The sequence below is a fragment of the Euprymna scolopes genome, chromosome 1 (genome assembly GCF_053919585.1).
Source record: "Euprymna scolopes isolate OS-2025 chromosome 1, ASM5391958v1, whole genome shotgun sequence".
Classification (NCBI taxonomy): domain Eukaryota; kingdom Metazoa; phylum Mollusca; class Cephalopoda; order Sepiida; family Sepiolidae; genus Euprymna; species Euprymna scolopes.
Window position 1 is genome coordinate 17902118 of NC_136482.1, and position 24866 is coordinate 17926983.

Consider the following 24866-nt stretch of genomic DNA (forward strand, 5'->3'; position numbering starts at 1 on the left):
TCCATTTCAATTGATGCCAGATGGGGATCAGAGTGTTGATCGTATAAAGATAGGAGATTGCTTTTAGATGCATTAAAAGTAACCAGCCACCTATTCCCCCACTATACCACCCGCTCAATATCAGAGGAGAGAGTATCAGAGAGAACTGTCATTTACGGCATTTGATGTGTTGCGATAGATGGTCGTGTCATCAGCACAGATGTCAACGAATGATTTGTATGTGTTTTAGGAGATCACTGATGCAGATCAGGAAGAGAGTTGGGCCCAGGATGGACCCCTGAGTGACTCCAGCATTAATACTGTGGGCCTCTGATTTCTGCCCACCAACCACTACTCTTATGAGCATAGCAGAGAAAAATGATTTAATTATGGAGAAAACATTTCCAGTAATACCGTAGCTGGAAATCTTGTGAAGTAGGCCTTTATGCCATACCTCATGGAAGACCTTTGATATGTCAGGAGCAATTACCATAGAAAGGAAGCCTTTGTCGAGAGATTCACTAATCCGTGTCGTTAACCACTTCGCTTATAGGGCGTTAATAATCTTAACCTTGTCTCTTTCATATAAGTACTCGATGTCTTTCTTACTTGGAATACATCAGGAAAATCCAATGCCAACAATAAAATCATGAATCATACGACATGAATAAATACGTGAAGAAAAGGAATATTTTAAAAACCTATGTCATTACTTTGGTAGCGCTACCGTCAGTAATAATAAATAGTTCTTAAGATTAAAATTCAGGTGATATGCAAAATAAAATATTTTTTTAACAAACACGCGACAGATTTTTTTTACGTGTGGATCACCACTTATCAAGGCCCGTAAGCCACTTGGGGATAAGAGTTATTTTTGTACAATAATCAATGGAATAATATCGTAGTAATAGTTGGTATTGGAGATTTGATAAAGCGTCTTACTTAAGGGGGCAATTAATCAGGAATTTGTTTATGTTGGACTTGAAGACTTTTTTGTAGAAGAGCACGCGACAGATAGAAATTTGACCTTTGCGAAATAAATAGTCACGGCTTACTTATCTGATTGGTGTCTATAAATATGTAGGGTTAGTGTTAGTTTAGGATTTGGTTTGTGCACGAGTTAAGTTGTGAAATATGCAAAAATAGACGTTACCATAGAAGGCATTGTAGGGCTCTAGAAAATTACTTGGAGGCGAACATAAGGAAACTATTTTAATCTAATTTAAATTAATAATTTAATATAGAGTAAGCAATAACACTTGTTGCTACTGAAATACACTTGATGTCTAAGTATTTGGTGTCTTCGCAGAAATAATTATAACTCGAATAACTATATGGAAAAAAAAACAATACCAACGATAGAATAATCTGATTCATACGAAATGAATGAGAGAGTAAAAAGTAGGCATCGCATTTACTTTCATTAACTTTTTAACTCTCGATTCTCTTATTTTGCCATTTAGTCCTCACATTCAATGAGACATATTTATGATAAAGTAGGAATAATAGCTTTTCCATGTATAAAACACAAATCATAGGCTAGTTTTCGAGCTTGAGGTATTTTTTAAGCTTTTCACATCTGGTGCTTCACATCTAATACTAATAGAAAAACTAACAGATAGAGATAAAGAGTAATAAACTTGAACGAGAAAAAAGTAGAAAGGAAAGAAAAACTCAGATAACGCAGAAGACACAGAGAGAGAAACAGAAAGAGAGGGAGAGGTCCTTTAAAATTATTAGATATAGCGAAGCTCACTTAAAGGGCCAAGTACGGTATAAACACTCTCGAACCGCAAAGGAAACCTCAGTTCGATCAATGGCCTGTCGTCTTAAACCTTCTCGAATGCCAATCAGTGGATCTTGCCTGCGCAAGCCACACCAATTAAAGGTCACCGGTTAGACTTCGGGCAACTCTATCAACCCTTGCTGTTATTGCTGAATTAATTAAGTTACCCTAGCAACAACAGAGGTAGAATATTGGCCGAGGTTTGACAACCGTGATAACTATATAACTAATCTTGTTCATCAAGCAGAGTGACATTTACCAGTGAGGAAAGAGGCAAGTGCTACAGAACAGGTTGCGATAAATAATACAGAGAAAATCCTATATCTCTCAAACTATTCAGAAGCTATGCAATGCCCCCGGGAAAATTGCCATCAGTGATTCAGTGGACATAGCCTATAATGTGTATCTACATACAAATCTACATAAAAATCGTTAAAAAAAACAAAGAATACGCTGCATAAAATAAAATATGGTAATAGAAATACGACATGATATACATATATATATATATGTATATACATATGTATATACATATATATATATATACATATACATATATATACATATATACGTATATATACACACACACATATATATATAACTACTTAATTTACTCAAATAAAATTAATATACAAAAGTATAGATTTATGCGTAAACTTTAAGTATTTACTTCAAAAGTGCTCAATACGTAGGTAGAGCTAGTCAGTAATTTATAAAATATATATGGCGATTAAGCTACACTGAATATTCTGCGTTTCATCCACTCTAGGACGCTTCAGGTTTATGCGCATAAGCCTGAAGCGTCCTAGAGTGGATGGAACGCGTAATATTCAGTGTAGCTTAATCGCCATATATATTTTATAAATTACTATATATATATATATATATATATATATATATATATATATATATATTTATATATATATGTGTATATGTCAGGTCGTAGAAGTGATATACAAATTGCGATTAGCATATAAGCGATGCTGTTTGTGTAAACAAATTGCACTTAGGTATTTAAACAATGTTATTTAGACAATATCAAATCCTTGTTAATTCACTGCCTGCATAGCAGAAGCTGTACAGTGTAATGGTTAGAAGCTCCGACTTTTGGTCCTGGCTTGAGGTAGTTGCTTGTCTAGCCGCACTGATGAGCTGTGAAACAGTGAAACAGTACTGTATGTGGATGACTATAATGCTTCATATCTTGGGTTGAGCAAATTGGAAAGTGATATACAAATTACTGTTAACATCTAAGCGATGTTCTTTGTGTAAACAAATTGGGCTTAGGTATTTGGACAATTTCAAAACATTGTTAATTCACTATCCGCATAGCAGCAGCCGTATAGCGCAACAGTTAGAAGCTCCGATTGTCCATCCTAGCTTGAAGTAGTTGCTTGTCTAGCCGCAGTGATGAGCTGTGATACAGCGAAGCAATACTGTATGTGGATGACTATATATACACATATATATACGACATTATATATACATATATATACACACATATATACATATATGTATACACATATATATGCACATATATATATATATACATATATGGATGTATATATATACATATATATATATATACACAAAAAAAATCGTTAAATTGAATAGGCTTTTTTAGTATATTGATTTTACATCGGATCCTTTCCATTTTTCGTATTATAGTTTTTACTCAAGGTGGAAACTGGCTGATGTAATAACCATAACCTTGTTTTGTCCAAGTATTTTCAAATCTTTCTGGATTCATCTTCAGAGATTAATTAACATGGATAGATTTTTTTATTATTTACATACATTGATGCTTAAATTTCCATTCGTTGATAAATTATTGATTGTTCTTTTTATAAACCATTTACTAACCTCAGTCTCCTTAATCTGCTCATCCCCAACTGCATTCCAACAAGAAATCAATAACATTAAACAAACCCAAGTAAACAATTAATTTCCTAATCATTTTATAGATAAAAAAATTAGGACATTTCAAACTGTTAATCAGAATAAAATAGATTTTAAACCAACAGCCTGTAAATATACTAAACTCTTTTACAAAACTCAAATTCATCATAATTACTGAAGAAGCTCTAAAAAGTAATATTAATAAAAAATGTAAACTCTATTCAGACTAATGCAAGAGTAAAATTAATTATTTACTACTACTTCCAACCTTATCATGAGCAATAATTCCTCCCCTTTGATATAGTCACTTGGTAAGATTAACATTGCATATGAATACAAATGCCTGCTGGGATACTGTGTATCCGACAGAAATATATACATAAGTATGACTACCACGACATTATCTAGGAGACTTACATTGCATATTTTAACACCTGACACAGCCTCTCGAAAAGAGAAACGTCTTTTGCCGGCGATGTTTCAAGTCCGTGTCTGTAATCACGAGGCCTAAGCTCGAACTTAAATAAAACGGAGATTCACACATTTTAGAAACATGTTTGTATATAAAAAAAACTAAAGCGAACTAATTCTCTCCTTGATAAAGCCAGGTTATTGGCAAAATTTCGGACTTTAACAACAAACAACAAGAAAAAAGTACATAAAAATAATTTTATCATTTCTATAACATTTTCAGGTTTTCAAATGCTCTCATTTATGTTTTCTTTTGTTATTGCTACAACCTCAAACATTAACTTAGACGAATCCAATTGTTTCTGCAACCAGAGGAATTCCTTTTACTATCTGAAGAAACAGAGAGGGAATTCCTCTTTCTGCGGAAACAATTGAAATAGTATACGTTAATATTTTGAACTTTAAAAAAAAATAAAAACCTATTAAGCTCCACTAACATATTGAGCACTTTTTATCCTGTTTTCTCTTTACCACTCATACCCCTAAGTATATATATATATATATATATATATATATATATATATATATATATGTGTGTGTGTGTGTTTGCGTGCGTGTACGTGTGTGTGTGTGTGTGTGTTGCTTTGAAGAAAATAGCCGCCAAAACATATATTTTATACAATTGTAAATATTTTATTTTATTTGATTAGTATTCCCATCCCACCCGGCCTTCGTTTTTAACCTCTCCCTCGGTAAAATTTACACGCACACCCCATTAATTCTGTTCTTGCGAGATATTTTATTTATTTATCTATTTCATGATCAACGGTTAACTCCTGGTGAGTCTGTTGATGAAAGGGGTTTGCCGGCTATTTTGTTTAAAGTAATCGATAATTTCTGTTCCGTCAAACAGCTATATAATGGAATATTGCTATTTTACCTCCTATGTACGTGTGGTGTTTGCGACAAAACCATTATTACTATCCTCTCGAAAGGATGTTCTGCTCCCCATCATATGAATAATGTTACTTATCAATTTAAATGATGTCGCAGTGCCAACTACGTGGGCAGAACAACCCTCAGCTTAGATGGTCGAGTCCAACAACAGGTACCTAGTAAAATGGGGAATGGAATCTACCAACCCACGGACATTTTGAGCAATACTTATGGTTCCGCTATAACGGACCATTTGCTTAAAAACCCGCAATGTGCAATGAATTTCAGTAGTTACTCATTTTTTATTCTAAGCCACGCTCACTCATTATTTCATTTGGAGGTCTTGAGGACTATTCACGTTCGGTTAAGGGGGCCTTCTCTCTGTAAGCAGAAGGATTATCTTTTAGGTTTTGACGTGATTGTCTCTAAGTCGTTTTCTCCCCATAGCATAACGATAGATTTATTTTAGTCGTTCCTCTCATTTTGTTTCTCCCCCCCCCACGATAATTTAATTTTATTTAATCGCTCCTCACGTTTAAATTCGTTTCCCGAAAAAAAAAAAAAAGCAAAAAAAGAAAACCCTCGATTTGGCTTTGGAAAAGTGAGGGTGAAACCTGATCGGCTGAGTCTACTTCATTACCTATTTTTTTAACCTTCATTAAATATTTTCCCTCCCTCTTTCTTTTTATCATGGATGCAAAAAAACTCGGTCTTCCCCTTTTTTATAACTATAATAAATAATAATGAATATTTTTTAGTCCTTCGTTGAATAATTATTTATATTTTCCCAGTAAATCAATTAATCTTTTGTAGTCGTTGAATCAAGTTGCTTTGATGAATTCAAAATAGTCCGAATTTTATTTTAGGAATCATCGGTTGATTATCATGAAACACTGTATCGAGGATACATACTATATGCTCGCGTGTACTGTATATATTCGCTATTTGTTAATCTTGCAACATTTTCAAACCTTTATGCTTGACAATTCGCTTAATATTAAGTAACACAGTTTAATATGACTTTGCGACTGTGTTCGAATCCGGCTGTAATTAGTATTTATTCAACTTCAGATAGCGTAAGTATGAAACATATTTTGTTTTAAATAAAATGAATGCTGCATATATATATATATATATATATATATATATATATATATATATATATATGCCACAAGAAATATCGTTGAAATTTAAACATTTATTTCTAAATGTTTTCATGTCTGTGAAAATTATCTAATGATTATAATATTATGATCTGCACACACACACATACACCCACATATATACACCCACACACACACAGACACACAGACACACACACACATATATATATATACATATATATATATATATATATATATATATATATATATATATATATATACAAGAAATCCCATGCCTTTTAAGAAAAAGATTAATATTTTAAAAAATCTCATTATTAAAAGATTTTTTCTTCGATTTGTTTGTTGAAGAAATGTTAACAATTTATATACCCGTAGCTAAAGTTTTGAAAAATAAGTACAGCTTATTTGAAAACTGAACGATATGGTCAATGTTTCCATGGATACAAAACGGTGAATCGAGATTTGTGTCCCTTTTGTTTTTGGTTTGGGTTGTTTAACGTTCGGAAAAATGTAAATAGAAAAAAGAAGAATCGAACGTAAATAAACGAAATAAAACGGAAATGAATTAGTAAATGGTACAAAAAATGGAAGAAATAACGATGTGAAACTGTCCACAAGGATCGAAAAAATGTAAACAGAAAAAATAAAAAATCTTAGGGAATGAAACGAAGCGACACGAAACGAAATAAAACGAAAACGATATAATGTATGGTATATAAAAAAAATGGAAAGAGTAAAACAAAAGAAATGAACGCTATCAAACTTATCAGAAAGTTCGTTAGAACGTAAACAGAAAAAAAGAAAAATCGAACTGGACAAAATAAAATAAAACGAAAATAAATATATAAAAATAACGATGTCAAACTTTCCAGAAAGATAGGAAAAATGTAAACAGAAAAATAGAACGGAACGAAACGAAATCCAACGAAAATCATGTAATATATGGTTTCCAGAAAAAAAATGGAAAGAATGTGTTTGTAATTTGCTTGTATTAGTGTAAAAATGTGGAAAACGTGTAAGTAATGTATTTATATTTCCTAGTGTATAAATGTGAAAAACGTATAAACAATCCATGTAATTTATTTGTGTTTTCTTGGTGTTAAACAATCCGGCTGTATTACAAAGAAAGAAACGATGTTAAACTTGCGGAAGGAAGAAGAAAAACAGAAAGAGAGAAGAAATAAATAAACAAAACGTAAAGTTCGTAGAAACAGAAACAGAGGATAGTTTATAAAAATGAATAAATAAATAAACAAATAAAAATGAAAAGAAACGATGGTGAACTTGCCGAAAAAGAGAGGAAACGCTAATAGAACGAAGAAATAAATTTGAAAAAGGGAAAGATCGGGAAAACGAAAACAAGAGGAAAAATACATGGAACCCCCTCCCACCCAAAAAGCCAAGACAACGATGTTGTAATTGCCGAAGAATGTGAAATAAAACGGAATTGAAGTATCATAAGTTTTAATGCACTGTAAGGAAATGTAAAGGTTTTTGGTTTGTGTTTGTTTTTATTTTTAACCAACGTAAAAGTTAGCGTGGTGCGTTTCACCTTAATTGCAGTCCAGTTTTTATGCAAACCTAAACCGGCGTTCGTCCTTATTTGTCTCCTGTAAGACGGTGTAAATGAGTGGCAGTGGAAATATGAATTTTTTAGAGAGAGATGACTTTACTACTTCCATTGATCGTAACCGGTTTTGGCAGTGAACTCTCACCAGATATAACATAGGAAGCTCCGATCTGCGAGTTAGGAGATAGCTAATATGCCTATAACACACCTCAGATATCGTGATGCAGTTTGTGAATAGTACATCTGCATAAAATGTATAGATTCTTAATCCTATCAAAGTCAAACGGGAAGTTTGAGTTCATTTTATTTATATAGAAGAAATAGATAGAAGAATAGAGAGGATATATATATATATATATATATATATATATATATATATATATATATATATATACAGGGGTCCGTAAATCTTAAATGATAATAAAGAAAAACTATATATACATATACGGATATATTCTTTATTATCATTTTTTTTACAAACGGAAAACACCGCAACCCACACATATCATCAAACCTTTCAGACGCTTTAGTAGAATCATTTGCTTGCTTGACACGTACTTCGGCAACCGCAGGTTTGTCAATCGATTAACTAACAAAAAGCTGCGACGTTGTCTGATTGTGGGAAATAAATGAATATGTACATACAGACAAACAGGCACACACACACGCACACAGCAAACACATACATTCATTCGACAGTTTCAAGCATTATATCGTTTGAAAATTTTCAAAAACAGGATTTCTTCAGATTTTACGGATAAACACACTTTTGACAATGTAGCATTTTTTGAATAGAAAGAAAAAAGAGGGGGCCCCTAACGGGAAAAATATGCGAGAAACATTTACCTTGGTTGTGGTTACGGAAAAGCCCATTTATGAAAATTTTCAAACGATATAATGCTTGAAACTGTCGAACAGGACATTGGAACAATTGTAATATAAAATGAAATACACTTTTCGTTGCCATTAACACCTTGTCTTGAAGTCTTGATTTTGCACACATTATATATATATATATATATATATATATATATATATATATATATATATATATATATATATATATATATATATATATATACGAATTGTACAGGGTAGTCACTAGAAACGTTAAATTTTATTCCGTGTGGTTTATTCCCATCTTTGATATATTTCTAGAGTACAAATAAAGATATGTTGACATAACACTAGATGTCTAGAATCATTATTTTAGTTTTCAGCGAAATCAACAAAATGATTCTAGAAAATTTCTTCTAATATAAGACTTTAGCTAAAAGTTGTCTTAAGAAAAAATCGAAATGTTGAGATTCTTGTTCAGTTGGTATTTAATGACTTAATCAAATTTAGTTGCATTTTCTAATGTGCTCTTCTTCATCGAATAGCTTTAAAAGTCTATTGAACAGGCTTTAAAGAAATTAAATTCGATAAACCTTTTGAAAATTGATATCTAAACCACATTGTGAAAATTTTCATTATTTTTTAAGCGGTATCTACATTTTCATGACGGGTTTCCCTTTCTCCGTAAAAGTATAGTAAATATAACCCTAACTCTAATCATGGATTGTCGGAAATTGATTAGTGGAGTATGTTTTCAGATTACATTTAAATTTCTTCATATCCTTACAGTGAGAGAAACAGGAAACTCAGGGAAAAATCTACTAGTCCGAGGTTAGAATCTATTACAATAGATAGGGTTCTGCAACTAATGAACTCAAGAATGTAAGGGTGTGACTTTGCTGCTTATTGGAGTGTTCAGAAGTATGCACGTTGAGGTAGTTCATTACTGCACATTCAATTAAAATACTTGTAAAATGTGCACAATGATGCAACATTTCGGCGAGGAAACAGAGGTTGGAGTAGCTAGATAGTGCGGAACATATTTAATTTGAAGTTCTCTTTGTACTTTCTCTAAGAGGAGGATACTAGTGGTAGATGTATCAACCCGGATGTAGCAACAATACCCCATGCATAGGCGAATGGTGATTGTAAACTTATAGGGTGCTCTCACCTGGGAGAAATTTTAGCACGGTGAAGAGATCAACTTCTTTGCAGAAGTGCTTTTTCGTGTAATTAAGTTTGTTTCTACATAGTGAGAATACAGTTTTATGTACAGTAAAAAATCTAGATAAATCTAAGTGTTTTTAAGGTTATTTTATGTATCGTTCTCATGATGCCAAGCAGGAGGACGATGACATTGCAGACGGTTAGCTTGTTATTTGATGCTCCTAGTCCGTGACGGCAATCGAAGGGCGATGTCATCCTCTAGCAGGGAGGAGGCACGTGTCATTGTCATAAACAGCCGAGCGCACAAGGCGGCTGATAAGATAACAATACTACATTTAACGTCGTTGATACGAGTTTGTTCGTACGTGTCTGTGCTAATAAATGCGAATGGCTTGCTCGTACTCATAGACTAGGCCTTACTGCGTATTTTACTTAACAAGTGTTAGATATTTTTTTATGGAAACCCCTCCAGACAAGGCGTTAAGCCATTTGATGTAACGAGCTAAACACACACACACACACACACACACACACACACACACACAAACAAAATACATTTCAGTACATTATTACACCACCCCACACACATATAGCAGGCCAACCTGCATTGCCTGGTCGCAAAATAAACTTAAATATGTTATTTTAATTTGTGTAGATTTCGTATTAATTATTATAGAGCCAGCATTCTATTGACTATTATTATTAACTAATATATAGTAGTATCACCCTTCCGGTATGGTATAGTCGAAAAATACGAACGAATATGATCCTTTAATTCGTGCAGATTTTGTATCTCTTGTTACAGAGCCGATTTTCTATTGCTTATTATACGGTACCTGATATATAATATTATCTCAAATGTATTCTTTCGTGCTATCAGCTAGAATGGAAACATAAACTTTTAGCGCCGAAGCCTTACTCGCAAACGTTTAAACTATCGACAGATGCACCTGAAAACGTTCAAAATTAAGCAACTAGAATGAATAAATGCATATTTGCGTATGCGAAGAAGCAATACTTAAAGTAGACTTACCCTTGCAAAGATCACCTTTGGTTTTTATATCTTTTTTATACTGTTGCAGCTAGGTTACCTATCCAGAGAGTAAATTGAATTTGGTCCAAAAATCTAAACACCCAATATATCAAGTTAAAAATCGCTCGACCAATAAATGAGAAAGAAGTTTGGTAGAGATCGTTCAATACACACAGCTAAGGTTACGTTATATATATATATATATATATATATATATATATATATATACGTTTTATTTTTTATTACCGTTTTATCTGTTCAGTTACATATGTATCGGTTGCCATACAATATTTACGATCCAGCAGCCTCGTCAGACCTTACAGAAATGGCTATTATTATTTGGAAGAACGATTTTAAAAGAGAGAGAAAATACAAGAGAAAAAAAGAGGAAAAAAGAAAGAGGCGAAGAGAAAACAAGGGCGGCGGAGATCAACAATAATTAAGTTTTGAAGTTTACAATACATTAGATTATTGTGTGTGTGGGGGGGGGGGGGTTAGTAAATTCAGCTAGGCGTGGGTGAAGGTGTAGTGATATAGGGAGGGGGAGATAAAACGATACATAAAATAACCTTAAAAACACTCCTCCTCCCTATATCACTACACCTTCACCCACGCCTAGCTGAATTTACCAATCCCCCACACACATAAACGCATATTTGCTCTATAATAGCATTGAGCACTCTCGTTAGGTGTTACTAATTACCATTTTTACCAATATATATATATATATATATATATATATATATATATATATATATATATATATACATGGGTGTATATTAAAAAGTTTTCTAGAACGCTATGTGATTATGGACAATATATAAATTATGTATAGAAATGCGGATACTCGTTAAATCAAAGATTATAAATAATGAATAACTAATTAATGGAAAACGTATGCAAATTATTTACCATTTATTAAGTCGCTTCCATATCCATAACTGAGTATATCTAAAAGCTCGTTTTAATAATTTTTAAATAGAAAAAGCAGCATTTTATATCAATATCAGAGATAGAAAAAAACACTTAACTCTCTCTCTCTCTTTCTCTCTTTCTCTCTCTCTTTCTCTCTCGCGCGCGCTAACAGGGGAGACAAACGAACTTATATATAAGTCACTTTGTGTGTGTTTGCGTGTGTATGTGTGTGTGTGAGAGAGTTCCTTCATCATAGGTTCAAAAACATCTGAGCCTATATTTGGCAAATTTCACACGAAGCAAATTCATATGTCTGGGCGTGTTCTTAGATATGTTTTGTACATAAATTGATTTGATAAATATCGAAAATCGAAAAAATCAAATGTCATAATAAGTTTTTTTTATAGATAATATAGAATAATTTTTATAGGGGAATTACCCCAGCAATTGAGATAATCAAATCTTAACAACTGATTCCTTCGTAAAAAACAAAATTATTGAAATCTGGAGATATAACTTAGTGGTAGATTATTCGACCCGTAGTCGAATAATCCGATCTTCAAACCTGGGGGTACCTTACCATTTTATGTGCTTTTTTAATATTAATATATTCAATTTACAATAAAAGAAAAGGCACCATTTTCAATCGCCGCATTTAATTTCTTCGTTTGCATATTCCAAAACTAAACATTAATCAGAAGTAACTTCTCCAGAGCATTAATTGTTAAGCCCAAATATCAGCTGACGTGATATTGTAAACAAACACAGACGGAGTTTGATGAATGATCTTATAATAATTATCATTATCATTTTTTATTTTAACGTTTTCTGCGAATTAGTCCACCGGGCAAATTATTCCACGTAAGATATAAAAATCAATACATGATTGATTCTATAATAAAACCTACGCAATCTGCGTAAATTAAAATATCATTGGGCGTCCAGCTAGTATATATATATATATATATATATATATATATATGTGTGTGTGTGTGTGTGTGTGTGTGTGTGTGTATGTGTGTGTATGTTTAGGGGGTATAATGTAAATGAAATGTATGTATTTATCTCTTAGAATGTAACTATACTGTTATGCTGATAGATAGATAGTTAGATAGACAGACAGATAGATAGATAGATAGATAGATAGATAGATAGGACTTCTGTCCTACAAGTTTTGTAGAGGCGCTTCAGAAGTTACACCATAATAGGAAAGCCCGAGTTAACTTTAATTGATCTTTTCTGAACACATACCAGTTGAAAACGGCGTAAAACGAAGTGATATATTTGCTCCTACATTATTTTCCATATATTTCACTGTGATGCAGGTGCATCCTTTTAACAATTGCGATACTGGGTTGAAGTATTGGTGTCGTACATTAGGTAAACTTTTTAACCTTAGATGTCTCAACGCAGAGTCGAAAACCTTTCAGAGCCTTGTTCGTTAACTTTTATACGTAGATGACGTAGGCCTTGTTTCACATTCAGATGCGGACATACAGATGATTATGGACAAGTTATCAGAGTTTTGTAAAACTTTTAGACTTACCACAAGCCCCAAGAAAAATGTCATATATTCCTTTCGTATAGGAATGGCATATGTTGGACGAAACAGCATTGTTGATGGTAAAAAGTTAAATATCAAGAACAATTTTGTATATCTCGCGAGTGCACTAAGTAAAGATGTACGCTTGATGATGAGATAAATCACATAATAGTGAAAACCCGTTTCGCTTTTGGCAAATTAAGGGACGTGTGTGGTTAAATCAAGGAATCACATGAAATACAGAGCTAAGTATTACGAAGCAGCGGTTATCACTACGCTTCTATACAGGAAAGAGACCTGGACAACATATAGAAGTCACCCCAAGTTATTGGAAAGATTTCATCAAAGTTATATTCGGAGAATACTTAATATAAACTAAAAGATTCTAACGTCTTATATTGTAGTTCGTGAACGATCAAATCGAACCAGTATAGAAATGAAAATAATTCAAAAACCGATGCGCTGAACTCGCCACTTAGTTAGGATGTCAGATAAAAGACTTCCTAAACAACTGTTTTATGAAGAGATTGATAAGAGTAAAAGACCAAAACAAAAACCAAGAAAAGGGGTTAATGATTCTCTGAAAAAAAAATCAAAATACCTAAGATGAGTGTACATAATTGGGAAGCCCAAGCAAAAGATCGATCACTGTGGAAAAAAAACATCAAATGATTTCATAAGATTTTTGAAGAGCGGCGCGTAGATCTTGCTGTCTTAAAACATGTTTTAAGAAAGTACGACGAAAATATAATATCAGAGAAATTACAACAGTAATTGAAGTGCACTATATATGGCAAATATCTTCTGTCAAAAGCCGCTTTTGTAAATCATCTGAAACTATATATATATATATATATATATATATGTGTGTGTGTGTGTGTGTGTGTGTGTGTGTGTGTGTGTGTGTGTGTGTGTAATGAAAGCCGTAAATGTTTATGGCGGTTTTATATGTCTACTTAAATACCTATTTCACGAATTAATAAAGTAAATATAATCAAATGAAGTTTAACGATGAAAAATAATTAAATAATGCTGTTGTAATTAAACGTTTGCAAACGAAAATTCATAATAGTTTAGAGAAACTGAAAATGATATTTTTTATTAAGTAAATGATGCGTCTTAATTAAGTAAACACCCTAAGTAATTGTCTAATTTTAAGAAAATCCATACTTGTTGTGCAAATTAAAAACTGTAATTAAATTTTATCGACATTAATCAACTATGTTTATAGCTATTTAAATATCCAATTCTTTAATCTGTGTCGTTAGATCAATTGCGATTTAGAGAAGTTTGCCATTTTCCACAAAAGTGTTAACGCCCGGCAAATCAACCGACTTACGAGAACGGCGATGATTAAGCCATTTAAGTAATTGACAAATAAATATTATTATCTTAGGTAATAACAATATAACAACAGGATTTTTTCCCCCAAAATCTGGTTATCTATTTATAATGTCTATATAAGTATGCATTTCCGAAAATTAGAATTTTATTTACTTTTTCATATAATTTTTAATCTCATTACATCTCCAACATAGATAGACGATTTTTTCTGCAAATACTGTTAAACTGTATAAAGGATTGCATTTTATTTTATTTATTCATCATGGAACTCGCTCAAAATTAAATCGATTTTTATAATAAGAACCAGATATAATTGTCGCAAAAATATGGGATGCCTAGACCAAAGCTATTGGTAAGAGGGAGACATTAAGCATGGAAAAATTTGCATAGATTGCAGTTCTTGGAGAGAAGTTATTAGAATATGAAAGTGTATTACAATGAGGTATCGAAACAGCGAATTGATGAAAACCACTAGAACGTCGTGTCAAATAAGCTGAAACAAAGGAAGCAGGGAAAATCTCAGAGCTATGGCGCTAATAGGAACGGAAGATGCTTACTCTAAAACACAAAATATATCGATTGACCTTACTCTTTTAAAGATAAAAAAACTATGAGTAGGAGGAAAACAATCAGCAAAACAGAGTACCACAAGCTTGTAGTTCATCAAAAGACGCTACTGGAACAGGAAACTGAATTACAATAAGGTATGAAAACTGTTTAATTGTTGGACGCATCTAAAACCAAGCTTCTATCCTTACATCATCAACGCTCTGATGCCCATCTGGCATCAAGTTAAATGAATGGCTCTCGTCTTGGGGAGGCTTCATGTTTTAATAAGCTTCTGAGCCTGACCTTCACTCCCGATCTAAAATGGAACACATATATCAAATCCGTTGCCAAGTTCGTTGGAAAACTGGTAGGATCCTTCTAACGCTCCAGTAGATATCTCACTCCTGATACAATTCTCTACCTATATAAAAGCCAAGTACGACCAATGATGGAATACTGTTGCCACATCTGGGCTGGAGCTGCTAGAAGCTGCTTATCCTGCCTTGACAGTATTCAACATAGACTTCGTAGCTTAGTGGCGGATGCCCTTTTCTCTTCCCCGCAACTTCTTTTCTACAGAGGAGACGTTGCGAGCCTGTCTCTGCTTTATCGTTATTTCCATGACAGGTGATGGTCTGAGCTTCAATCTATGGTCCTTCCTTGACAAACTTTCACAAAAAAACCTTCTAGCCAGAACAACCACCAATAATTTCCCACACTCTTTATCTGTGCCTCGACCTAAACGTGAATTCCATGAGTATAGCTTCTTTCTTAGAACTGCAGGCCTGTGAACTTTCTTCCTTTGGCCTGCTTCCAAGGTGTCTACAATCTGATTGTCTTCAAGTCCAATGCAAACAAGTTCTTGATGAACTGTACCCCTATATAATCCAACTTGCAAAAATCCCAATACCTATGTTAAAAACGCTATAACATTGACTAATGCATACCCATTAACTCTTATCCTCGAGTGGCCTCCGGGCTTTGATAAGTGTTGATTCCTAAATAAAACAAGCTGCAACAAAGGAAGCAGGAGATTCTGAAGAACATGAAACAAAGACACGAAGACGCTTTACTTTTATATTGTTTTGTTTAGACGTGTCTATAACCTTATGATTATATGAACATGATCTCTAAAATCAGTACATTAATTTTTTAAGAACTACGCTGGCAAGCGTAGTGATTTTGACAGCTGAAAGTTAGGTTTAGAGATACTTTTCTGAAATAGCTTTTTTCCCTGTTGACTATAGTGGGGATTGCTTGTCCTATGCAGTGCTAGGTGGTTCAACTTTCCGGTTTTTGTATTTTCCCTTTGAGAAAGAGGTTTGGTTTTTGCTAATCGCCTGACGAAACTGTCCGAGTACTTTTTGTATAGCAGACTTCTACTCCTTTGAGGTGCTGGCCCTCTTTCCGACTTTGCTCCGTGGCTGAAAGATTAAATGCAAGGTTTCCTACGTGAGGGTAATTTTTATTGTTTGTTTCTCTATTTTGTTGCGTGTGAGTTGATATGACTTTGTTGAAGTGTGTGATTATAAAAAGAAAATAGACACGAGTTTGTGTTCATATTTAATGAATAGGAAGAACGGCATAAACCCGGCCACAAAACATGAAACGAATAGATTACAGAAAACTTAGTAGGCCCAATCTAGCCCGAGCATATCGTGTAGTTCGTCTCTTTCTCTCTCTCTCACTCACTATCTCTCTCTCTCTTTCTCTCTCTCTCTCTCTCAATCTCATAATCTCATAAAGCCTCACCAACTTTTTTTTTGCTTAACCTGAAAATTCAGCCACTGAAAAATGTAATTCGAAACTGAAAAAAATGTATATAAAAAAAGTGGGCGAAGCTGAAAGGAAATGCGCACAAAACAAAAATAAAAGGTGGGGGTTTTCATTTGTTCTGGGCGTTGTTGGCTGTGACACGTGTCGGAACGTCGCTCGAGAACGCGGTAAGCTTAGTCAGTCATAGAAATCAGTGGGTAAATGAACACATGCCCGACCCACAGATATTAATGCGATAAAGGTAGTCGTCACGATAAGGGTTACTGACGACTCTAAAAACACATCCAGCCTCCTAGCAGTGCGTGAGCTAAACCGACTTTAGTAGAGAGTTATATTTATCAGTTTCAATGCTAAAAAATTTTAACCGCTTTTCACTCTATACGTTAAAAACGTTACAACTACGTACGCACAAGTCTACGTCGATTGGTGATGAATTATACGAATATTTAACTAATCGATGCTGATTTCACGATATATGATGTTTGCTGTTGATAATCTATATATTAATACTATAGCGTGTGTGTGTTCGTTTGTGTGTCACGCTCACATCCGGGTCGTTTAATTGTGTTGTGTTATTTCTTGTCATAAATAATTTATCAAGAATTAAAGTTTTTATTTCGGTTTCGATTCAAGCTAATGCACCCAAGTCATATGGATATTTTTTTATTTTTATTTTTGAAATCGCAACTTTATAGCATATGAAAAAATCGATAGAACATTAACTCTATAATAGTAGATTCGAAATCTGCAAGGATTAAAATATCATATTTAAGCGTACTTTATGATCGGGCTTTATCGGACGTTGGTGCTAGCTTAGATAAATACTTTTGCAGTTTGAAGAAAACAGCTACAATAATATTCTGATATTATTTACACTGAACATCTACAGAATGCCAATATCAATATATTACATTTTTTTTTAAATTATATTTTCACCCGAAACAAGGCAAATTGCCACTTTGGTGTAGGGGGCTACTATCAGGGGCAACACTTACTGGGGTACTATGTAGGGATTTGGGCAGCAAGGTGTCGGTTCACGTTACACTTGAACTTCTGCACGTCAGTACTGTTGGGGAAGCAGGGACCTGGAATGGAATTCCAGAATCTAGCGGTTCTGGGGAAGAAACTATTGGAGTAAAAAGATCTTTTACATCTAGGGATCTCTACAGTGTGGGGTTGGGATTTAGCAGCCTGTCGGGTTTGTCGAGGGTGCACACGTCGTGGGGGCACACGTGATTGCAGTTCGTCAGAGCATTCACCACTAAAATACTTGTAGAAAAGGCAGAGGGATGCAACATTTCGTCGATGGGACAGAGGCTGAAGTTTAGATGCCAGTTCAGGGCCTATCAGGTTTGCGACTCTCTTTTGAACCTTGTCAAGGAGCGAGAGACTAGTAGCAGAGGCGCCAGCCCAGATGTGGCAGCAATGCTCCATACATGGGCGAATGGTGGCCTTATAGAGGTACAGGATACTTTCGGGTGTTAGTAGTTTTCTAGCACGGTAGAGAGATCCCACCTTTCTTGCAGCGGCCCTGGCAATGCCTTCAATGTAATTGTTCCAACTCATGTTTCCTGTATACGTTAGGCCAAGGAGTTTGAAAGATGGACTCTCAGATAAAGAGTCGTTGGCCATTGCTATGGGTGGTAGAGAGGGTTTCTTGTAATTATTGAATGAAACTAGTTTAGTCTTGGCAGCATTGAACGCGACCAACCACTTTTGTCCCCATTCCACAACAGATTGGAGGTCTTCCTCTAGTGAATGAGGCCCTGTCGGTGGAGCATTAGAATACGCCGACTGCTCCCCTGCAGAGGGTAAAAGTCCTTCAATGGGGGTCCTGGATATGACCTTAAACTATATCCAGTGGTGAGGTCCCAGCTTGTGGGCTTTGGGGAGTGTCGAGCCACCCGTTAATTACCAATGCTCCCAGGTCCACTCTGACCCGGAGTGGTAGTACCTGTTAGGGTCTCAGCTATGGGTTGAATAGAAACCAACGTGAAAACAACAAATATATTCTATTAAAAAAATTTTCTTCAAAATCTTTGGATTCGGCATTAAATAACCCGAAAAGGGTTGATATGTCGTAAAACAAAAACCACCACCCAACCTACATATGAATGAGTCCTTTGAGGAATTTCCACAGGTCCCGCTAGTTAATATCAAGGTTCGATTCAGGAGAGATAGAGCTTTTATTAAATTATATAAACGTGTCTATTTTTATATACATTGAAATTTATTAAATTTATATATAAATTATCACATTTAAGATTATAATATGTTATCCGTTTTTTTAATAATAATCCTTAATTATGGAAATTCTATTAAATGCTTAATATTTTTGTATATGTAATATATATATATATATGTATATATATATATGAGTTCAATGATTAAATTTAAATTATGTAGATTAAAATACATATAAAAATATATTTAAGTTAAGAATTCCTTGTTTGAAATAAGGAATATATGGAGAGAAATTATATTAATTTCCTTGATCCACGTATTTTCAATAATGCGCCATGTCATCAGAGGAGATGAAAAGCAATTAGCAACATGTCTAGCTATGAATAAATAAATATTTTGCTTTTCAGCATATATATTGAACATAGAATCGCCCTGAAAGAATTACCTCAGTGCAATATCTGACAGGAAAATTCACTTGATCGCTAATCTGTGACCTATCCCATATATATATATATATATATATATATATATATATATATATATATATATATATATATATATATATGATGATGATGATGAAAATAATGGAAATAGTATTCCGACAAAATAGAGAAATAAAAAGGAAACAAACCGTATTATGTGTTCATCAACGTTTCGTCTTTATTTCATCCAGAGAACGTCTCGAAATAAAGACGAAACGTTGATGAACACATAATACGGTTTGCTCCTTTTTATTTCTCTATTTCTTTCATCCAGAGGAAGTCTCGAAATAAAGACGAAACGTTGATGAACACACAATACGGTTTGTTCCTTTTTATTTCTCTCTCTCTCTTTCTCTCTCTCTCTCTCTCTCTATATATATATATATATATATATATATACACATCTGTTGACCCTTTCCTAAGCTAATATTTGGTCTCGATATGAGATACATAGATATTCCAATGTTCCATTAAAGTGCTTCTTTACATCTAAAATGTTGAATTAGTAAAGAAGTTGAGAACATAATTCTTCCCTATTTCAATTTGACTATTTAAATGTATCTTCCTTGTGATCTATTGGTCTTACAAGGAATCATTTAATCTGGTTGAGTAGTCAGCTTTGTACTGTTACCTCAAGTAACATCACTCGGAGAAGATGTACCACACTTAAAAGTCAGTGTGAGTTAGACTTAATGAGGGGATCATATTTAAGCTGCGAATACTGTGTGATATTTAATATTTGGTCAGAATGTACTTGTAGAGAAAAGTATTTTCATGTCAGTTTATCCTTACAAACCCTTGTACAGAGCAATCTTACACATAGAAGGCTAGTGTTTAATAGATATTCAAGTTCTTCCCAGTAAGCATACACGTCCTCTCAGGTATGCATCTAAGTTCCTTCAGTATGTCAAGTCAAACTTTAATAATTTAGATATAAACATCGCCATGTCAGTATCTCGTCTGTACATGTCTATATAAACGAAATAATTAATATACATACAAATATTACAGAAGATCGATAGGCCAGAATCTAGATGTCTATTAAATACTATCCTCGAATGTCAATGTACAGAAGTTTTTCAAGAAAACCTAGCATAAAGATAGTTTCCCTAACAGTAAATCTGATTTAATATTTAACATTAACATAGTATGTGCAACACAAATTAAAATCTCTTCCCTATAGCCAATCTACACTGGCCTTTACCTTAAATCGTGTACTTTCTCAAAGTGGTGTTACCTCAAGAACGAAGCTAGATGAATTCTTGTCCTGGAATATGGTAAAACCAAGAGGCTACAAGAAAGACCTACTATAAAATATTAAATGGTCAATTATGGGGGGGGGGCGATTACGTTCTCAACATTTTTAGCAGTTTATTGCTTGAGAGATAAAGAACTTTAATGAAACATTTGAATATCTATTTATCTCATATAGAGTTCAAGCGTTTGACCCATGTAAGGGGGCCACTTAATTTTTTAAAAATACGACTGAAGAAAAATGAAACGAATAAAGAATGAAAATAACATCAGTATCGTTGGTTTTAAATTAAAACAAAGTCGTTTTTTTTCCGGAATTAGTTTTTTTTCCGGAATTAGTTTTCCAACTTCTGTTTGCCTATGTTTAGATCTGCTTTCGGAAAGGCAGTTATTAACAGAGTTTAGGGGATGTCGTGTAAAGGGAACAGATTATAGGTCCATTGTGTCATTATTTTAAACCGACATATGATGATACATATAAATCGAAATATTAAGGTCAATTTAAAAAAAAAAAATTATGAATTGAAGGAAGAAGTATGCATTCTTTTATTTGTTTTACATAAGCATTTATATGTCGCTGCACATTCATGGGCACGTTCCAGTCAGCCAGTTATAACGAACAAAATTACCCTTTATCTGATGTTGCTTTCACAAAGCAAAGTTCGTGAGAAAATTTTTAAGAAATTTCCTGCACGAAATTAATAAATAGGTCGCGTCATGTGATATTTAAAAATAAAATAAGCAAACGACATTTCATATATGTGAAGAGGAAGAAGATAAAAGTAAGAAGACAATGCCAAATATTTCACATATATTAAATGTCGTTCGTTTATATTTAAATATCACGTAACGTGACCTGATTACTTTGGTGCTGGAAACTTCTTTAAAATTTTCATTATAGACTTTATTTTCGCATAAGCAATATCGCCTTAATAGGGCTTTCGTTACTTTCGTTGGCTATCCGAAACACGCTCAAGAATGTGCATCGAGATATAGATGTTTACGTAAATCAAATAAAAACGTATATATATATATATATATATATATATATATATATATATATATATATAGATATATACATATATATATATACTTTTTTATTATATTTTTTTTAATATAGCAGTGTGAAACAGTCGGTGATCTTCATTCAATCCCGGGCAACGTCGGGTCTCTCTGCTAGTATATATATATATATATATATATATATATATATATATATATATATACTAGCATAGTATATATATATATATATATATATATATATATATATATATATATATATATATATATATATATATATATATATACTAGCAGAGATTGCATGGGTCTGTATGAATATCAACGACTGTTTCACACTGCTATATTTTTATTGTCATGGAACGCCTGGGAGGAAGCTTCACATGCATCCATGCAGTAACTTAGTCCGAAATATATGCTATATATGTTTTACTCTAGAGAACCAACTGTTTCTTTTATAAAAGTATTTGATATAACATTCTTTCCAGTTAACGAAAAAAAAAAAATTAAGAAACTTCCGTGCGGGTTCCGTTATCTTATATAGAAATAAACGATTATTATTATGTTAATAGCGTCTTTTTTCGTGAATAGACTTTCCTGAAAAATATTAAAATTCTTTGTTTAGAAAGACAAATGCATGACAATCTAATGCTGCAAGCAGGCTTTGTATATATATATATATATATATATATATATATATATATATATATATATATATATATACAGCTCTAGGTATGAATCGAGCACGAAGTAAATACTGAAAATTTATGCATAAAATTATATCTTTGTATATTAGTTTGTGTGAGTAAATGAAATATTCACACACACACACACACACACACACACACATACACACATATATATATATATATATATATATATATATATATATATATATATATATATATATATATATATATATATATATATATATATATAAATAAATAATGGTGAGCCTCCCGGCGTTTCCTCGTGGTAAAATACATGATATCCGATTTTTCATAATAGCATCTATATCATATTTATAAGAACAAGTTCATGATTAGAACTTGTTTGAGATTGGAGTTGACACTTCTTAGCGAAATATTATAGAGTTCATTGAATCATGTATTCTCATGACAAATTATTGGAAATGTTACATACATTTTCTATGTATCTCACTTGCGACAGTTACACATTTTGTATTTTCCGATTCTCAATTCACGTATCTTGAATCTAATACTGAGGTAATATATATATATGTATGTGTGTGTGCCCGCGTTTGTGTGCGTGTGCGTGCCCGCGTGTGTGTGTTTCGGTGTGTGTGCAGTTCTCTCGTTCTCTCTTGAAAATAAAAGGCAAAAATGTTTGTGATAGTTAATTGCAAACTTTGAGAATTAAAGAAAATGGTGCCTAATACTATGATACTATCAGATACATAGCTGGAGATAAGGAGATAGATATGAATGGAAAGAGAGTGTAAGAAAGCGCGAAAGAGAGGGGTAAATCAGATAAAAAGACAGACAAAGAAACATAGACGTACTACTTGGCTTATTTTTTTTACTTAAGCGACGTTCACAATTCAGTTTTTGCCGAGTTTTATCCTCTTATACCCTCACACAATAGATGACTACCGCTTCATAGATTATTCAGTATATATATATATATATATATATATAAATATATATATATATATATAATTATTATTATTATTATTATTATTATTATTATTATTATTATTATTATTTGGGGTGAACAGTTACATATGGTTGCTACAAATAGCCATCTGCTTCAGTCAAAGAGACTTAATCAGGCGACCTGGAACCTCTCGACGCCAAAAATAAAAAATGAAAAATGCGATAGATTAGAGAGAAATTAAAAAAGCAAAATGGAGCTCTTAAAAAAAAGTATAAAATGTTCATAAGGAGTTTATAAAAAAATTGCGAGCTCTCTAAAAAAGAGGATAGAAAAAAAGAGAAAGATCGCATTAGGACCTATTGGAAGATTATTCAAAACTTTTCACAACATAATGTAAATTTGAAATAAAAATAAAAATAGGTTATAATTTTATTGGGGCTGTGAGTTGTACAAGAAGGCGGTGTGCTGGGGGGGGTTCTACTTATACTGAACGTGTCACGGAAAGAAAAGGACTTTGCACGGGTGTGATTTTACTTCGGGAGTCATGTGTCGTTATGTGTTAAGTTAGGGGTGGGGGGGCTTTACTAATGCAGACATATTCATGCTTAGGCATATATCTGTATACATACCTACGTACCAAATATACAAATACATACACACCTGTACGAAAGTGACATAAACATACACACGTGAATATATGCATAAAAGAACATACGCACACGCAAGAATACAGCTATATGTATAGATACACAGATAATCACAGGTATACAACTAAACAGATACGTACAAATATACAGACATACATACACATATACAAATATACACACATATATATCCATATACTTATACATATATATACATATATACACACATACACATATATATATAAACATATACAAATACAGATATAGATACAAACACAAGCACACGCACACAGACACACACACATATATATATATACACATATATACATATATATATATATATACATAAGCCCCCACACACATATAAATATATATATATATATATATATATATATATATATATATACATCAGCAAATACGTCTACATGAACATCTACATCCAAACGTATTTACATAATAAATATACACAGACGGGCGTCTAGCAAAATAAACCTACATGCAGAGGTACTGTTATACAGACATAAGTATATATTTAATTAAATAGTATCAGGATATTAAAAATTAAAATGGTACTCCCACATGGGGAGCGTTACATATATATTATTTTAAAATAATTACATTTTAAAGTAATATATATGTACCGCTCCCCATGTGGGGGTACCAAATTGGTTAAAGGGAAAAGTATTCCCAACTCGCATTTAGGTAAAAATGCACTTTCGTAAATAATTGAATTCATTCAAAACATATCGCTACCCCCCCCAAAAGAAACCCCAAACAACATATATATATATATATATAT